Below are 6000 nucleotides of genomic sequence, written 5' to 3' on the forward strand. Positions count from 1 at the left end.
GCTGATATGTTGCGCCGGCGTTTTTGAGTCCGAAGGGCATTGTGTTGAAGCAGAATGGTCAAATGGAGTAATAAATGCCGTTGCGGCCTGGTCTTTTTCCGCCATCTTGATTTGATGGTATCCAGAGTATGTGTCGAGGAAGTACAATGAATCGTGTCCTGTGGTAGCATCGATGATTTGGTCAATGCGAGGGAGAGGGAAGGGGTCCTTTGGACAGGCCTTGTTAAGGTCTTTGAAGTCGACACAAAGGCGCCAGGATTTGTCCTTTTTTGGTACCATTACCAGGTTGGCTAGCCAGTCCGGATGTTTGATATCTCTGATGAATCCGGCTTCTAAGAGTTTGGCTAGCTCCTCTCCCATTGCTTATCTTTTGGGTTCGGAAAATCGCCGAAGAGCCTGTTTGACTTGCTTGAATCCTTTTAGGATATTTAGGCTGTGCTCTGCCAGCCTGCGTGGGATTCCTGGCATGTCTGAAGGGTGCCAGGCAAAAATGTCCCAATTTTCCCAAGGAATTCTCGTAGTGTGGCTTCTACATCAGGATTTAATTGTGCCCCAATGGAGGCCGTCTTTGTGGGGTCTGTTGGATGGACCTGGAATTTGACTATTTCATCTGCTGGTTTAAAAGAGGTGGACTTGGACCTCTTATCGAGTATCACATCGTCCCTATCCACCGTGGAGCGCAGCGCAGTTAGTTCCTCTGTCGCTAAGGCTTCGGATAATGCCTCTAGGGCCAGTGCGGCTGTCTTATTTTCAGCGCGGAGTGCTGTATCTGGATCACTGGCAAGAGTGATTATTCCATAGGGTCCGGGCATTTTGAGCTTCATGTACCCGTAATGGGGTATAGCTTGGAAGATTGTGAATGCCTCTCGCCCTAACAAGGCGTGATATCCGCTGCCGAATGGAGCCACTTGGAATGTGACCTCTTCGGACTTGTAGTTGTCCGGCGAGCCGAACACTACATCTAGCATGATTTTTCCTGTGCAGCGTACTTCTCGACTAGGGATTATTCCCCTGAAGGTTGTGCTGCTTCGCTCAATGCGGCTCCAGTCAATTTCCATTTTTTGAAGGGTTTCTTCGTAGATGAGGTTTAATCCGCTGCCGCCATCCATGAGTACCTTGTTAAGACGAAAGTCGTCCACTATCGGACTGAGGACCAATGCGGCTGGTGCTCTAGCTGTTCGGAATTTAGGTTCGTCGCTGGCATTGAAGGTGATAGCCGTGTCGCTCCATGGATTTGCTGTTGCTACTTGGTAGACTTCGGCGAGGCTGCAGATTGTTCGTTTCCACATGTTATTTGATGCGAAAGTCTCGAAGACTGTTAATACCGTACTGGTACTGCTGGGCTGGCTGCCCGGGGCTAAAAAGCCTTCGCCACTTTTGGCCACCTGCCGTAGTATCCAACATGCTCGAAGGCTATGTGTTGGAGTGGTGCCCTCCGTACTATGGATTTTGCAGTGTCCGTTGAGCCATCCCTCCAGTACGGTTCCGTACCCTTTAGGGGTTTTTTGCTTTTTGGTTTTTAACCCAGGTGCTTGAGTATGACGCACTCTTTTATTTTGGACTGGGGTTGTATTCAGGGCCGGATTGTCCCAGAACCTAGTTTCGGTTTTCCAGGAACTCTCCATCGCACAGTATTTTTGTACAATGGTCGCTAGGTCGGTGAAGTGTGTAACTTCGCTACGACTGATGGCGTTTATGATTCCCTTGTCCGTGCAATTGTTGCAGAAAATTGAAATCGCGCTTTCTTCACGGTAGTCCTTTATCCTATTCATAACCAGGAGGAATCTGGCCCAGTAACGATGTACTGTTTCATCGGGCTCTTGCCCTATTTGAGATAGATCGCTTATGTTTGGGTGGGCGGGTGGAATTAAGTTCGGAACCCCGCCCGATCTAAGGCTCAAAGGCTAAGAGGCTTCCGAATTTGGAAGCTTGGTTTGTTGGATGCTTTCCAACGAATCTGGTCCGATGCCTGACACTAGGTTCAGTATTTGATTGGCGTCCGCCCCTCCGCGGGAATCCGGCATGGAGGGATCGGGAATCCGGACATAGTTGGTTTTCAACATAGAAGAAGAGTCGCCGCATTGTTCCTCTACCACAACAATGTGGTGGGTAGCCTGGGGGGAGTTAATTTCTCTCAGATCAGTTTTAAGCCCAATCTGATCGTAGTCTGTAGAGACTCCCAGGGCGGCGATGCGATCCAAGAGCTCGTTTACGGAGGAGAGCTCAATCAGATCTAACTGCTCGGCGAATTCCGAGCTGACGTGAAGATCGCTTTTGATGACCTAAGAGGTCACCGTCAGAGCGGTGGCCGAACAGGCGGTCATAAGAAAACCACCTAGCCGGATAGTTTGGCCGGCGGCCAAAGCTCCCTTGACGACGGCGCCGTCTTTAAAGACGGAAAAAGGCATCCTTCCTGATTGCGACGGCACAGAGGAACTCTCAATGAAAGCACCAATGTCGGTGTCAAAACCGGCGGATCTCGGGTAGGGGGTCCCGAACTGTGCGTCTAGGCGGATGGTAACAGGAGATAAGGGACACGATGTTTTACCCAGGTTCGGGCCCTCTTGATGGAGGTAAAAGCCTATGTCCTGCTTGATTAATATTGATGATGTGTGTTACAAGAGTAGATCTACCATGAGATCAAGGAGGCTAAACCCTAGAAGCTAGCCTATGGTATGATTGTTGTTTGTCCTACGGACTAAAGCCATCCGGTTTATATAGACACCGGAGAGGGCTAGGGTTACACAGAGTCGGTTACAATGGTAGGAGATCTACATATCTGTATCGCCAAGCTTGCCTTCCACGCCAAGGAAAGTCCCATCCGGACACAGGACGAAGTCTTCAATCTTGTATCTTCATAGTCTTGGAGTCCGGCCGATGATGATAGTTCGGCTATCCGGACACCCCCTAGTCCAGGACTCCCTCAACACGGAACCGGGGAAATCTAGAATAACACTAAGTTACCTCAACGGGGATATGGAAATCCCCAACAATAAGAATATCATACTTTTTCTTGACAGAAGGGAGAGGAAATTCAAAACCTCCAAAAATGATAGTTGGAACTTTTTCAATAGAATTGATGCTATGAACTTGAGATTGTTTCCTCGGAAAGTGTACCGTATGCTCATTGCCATTAACATGAAAAGTGGCATTGCCTTTGTTGCAATCAATAACAGCCCCTGCAGTATTAAGAAAAGGTCTACGAAGGATAATAGACATACTGTCGTCCTCGGGAATATCAAGAATAACAAAGTCCGTTAAGATAGTGACATTTGCAACCACAACAGGCACACCCTCACAAACACCGACAGGTATAGTAGTTGATTTATTAGCCATTTGCAAAGATATTTCAGTAGGTGTCAACTTATTCAATTCAAGTCTACGATATAAAGAGAGAGGCATAACACTAACACCGGCTCCAAGATCACATAAAGAAATTCTAACATAATTTCTTTTAATGGAGCATGGCATAGTTGGCACACCCGGATCTCCAAGTTTCTTTGGTATTCCACCCTTAAAAGTGTAATTAGCAAGCATGGTGGAAATTTCAGCTTCTGGTGTCTTTCTTTTATTTGTAATGATATCCTTCATATACTTAGCATAAGGATTTACTTTAAGCATATCAGTTAAGCGCATACGTAAGAAAATAGGTCTAATCATTTCAGCAAAATGCTCAAAATCCTCATCATCCTTTGACTTGGATGGTTTAGGAGGAAAGGGCATGGGTTTCTGAACCCATGGTTCTCTTTATTTACCGTGCTTCCTAGCAATAAAATCTCTCTTATCATAACGTTGATTCTTTGATTGTGGGTTATCAAGATCAACAGCAGGTTCAATCTCTACATCATTATCTTTGCTAGGTTGAGCATCAACATGAACATTAACATTAACATTATCACTAGGTTCATGTTCATCACCTGATTGCGTTTCAGCATCAAAAATAGAAATATCATTGGGATTCTCAGGTGTGTCTACAGTAGGTTCATTAGAAGCACGCAAGGTTCTATCGTCTTTCTTCTTCTTCTTTTTAGAAGAACTAGGTGCATGTAAAATATTTCTCTGAGAATCTTGCTCGATTCTCTTAGGGTGGCCTTCAGGATACAAAGGTTCCTGAGTCATTCTACTAGTTCTAGTAGCCACTCTAACAACAAAGTCATTTTTATTATTCAATTAATCAAGCAAATCATTTTGATCTTTGAGTACTTGCTCAGCTTGAGTAGCAACCATAGAAGCATATTTGCTAATGCGGTGAAGTTCATCTTTAACTCTAGCCAGATTATCACCTACGCGTCATATCTCGAAAGCATTATTCTTTAACTCTCTACCAACATAAGCATTAAAACTTTCTTGTCTAGCCATAAATCCATCAAATTCATCTAAGCATGGGCTATGAAATTTAGTAGAGGGTATTTCAACTTTATCGTATCTATAGAGAGAATTTACCTTTACTACCTGTGTCGGGTTATCAAGACAATGTGGTTCTTCAGGTGGTAAATTAAGACCATGTATTTCTTCAATAGGAGGTAAATTATTAACATCTTTAGCTTTAATACCTTTTTCTTTCATTGATTTCTTTGCCTCTTGCATATCTTCAGGACTGAGAAATAAAACACCTCTCTTCTTCGGAGTGGGTTTAGGAATAGGCGCAGGAGTTGGCTCAATTGGTTCAGGAATTACTTCAGGAACTGGCTCAGGAAGAGCCCAATTATTTTCATTAGTCAACATATTATTCAATAATATTTCAGCTTCGTCGACTGTTCTTTCCCTGAAAACACAACCAACACAACTATCCAAGTGGTCCTTGGAAGCATCGGTTAGTCCATTATAAAAGATATCAAGTATTTCATTTTTCTTAAGAGGATGATCAAGCAAAGCATTAAGTAAACGGAGAAGCCTCCCCCAAGCTTGTGGGAGACTCTCTTCTTTGATTTGCAAAAAATTATATATTTCCCGCAAGGTAGCTTGTTTCTTATGAGCAGGGAAATATTCAGCAGAGAACTAATAAATCATATCCTGGGGACTACGCACAAAACCAGGAGCAAGAGAATTATACGAAGTCTTAGCTTCACCCTTTAATGAGAACGGAAATATCTTAAGGATATATAAATAGCGAGACTTCTCATCATGAGTAAATAGGGGCTATATCATTCAACTTGGTAAGATGTGCCACAACAGTTTCAGATTCAAGGCCATAAAAAGGATCAGATTCAACTAAAGTAATAATATCAGGACCAACAGAGAATTCATAATCCTTATCAGTAACACAGATAGGTGAAGTAGTAAAATGTAACGCCCCGGATTCAATGCGCCAGGTGTCTTCCAGTTATTCGCCGTAGTTGCCATGTCATTTGCTTGCGTGTTGCATTTTGCCATGTCATCATCTGCATTTCATCTGCATGTTTTACAAAACTTGCATCCGTTCGGTTTCCGCCGGTTCTCTCTGTTGTCCGTTCGGAGGCCGGACCATTCGCACGCGCCCGTCGCCCCCTCTCAGACCATGTTTCATGTGCGGGTGTTAAACTTTCTTGGAATGGCCCGAGGTTTGCCAAGCAGCCTTGGTATAGCACCGGTAGACCGCCTGTCAAGTTTCTTGCCATTTGGAGGTCATTTGGTACTCCAACGGTTAACCGGGTAACCGTAAAAGCCTCTTTTGTCTTGCAGCCCAACACCCCTCCAAACTAGCTCAAAACCCATCCTAACCCCCTCCATGCTCTCGGTCGTTTGATCACGATCATGTGGGCGAAAACCGCTCCTCATTTGGACTCTCCTAGCTCCCAGAATCTATAAATAGACCCTCCCCGTCCAAATTCGCGAATGAAATCCTACCCTAACCCTAGCGTCTCCCTCCTCGCGCCGCCGGACACGTACGCCCGCGCCGGACACGTACGCCCGCGCCGGACATGTCCGCCTGACACGTCGCCCCGACCAACCGCAAGCCGCCACGTCACCCCCGCCGCCTCCTGCACCAACCACCGCCCGCCACCTCACCCTCGGCCTGCG

Source organism: Triticum dicoccoides, chromosome 6B (assembly GCF_002162155.2).
Source record: "Triticum dicoccoides isolate Atlit2015 ecotype Zavitan chromosome 6B, WEW_v2.0, whole genome shotgun sequence".
NCBI classification, from domain to species: Eukaryota; Viridiplantae; Streptophyta; class Magnoliopsida; order Poales; family Poaceae; genus Triticum; species Triticum dicoccoides.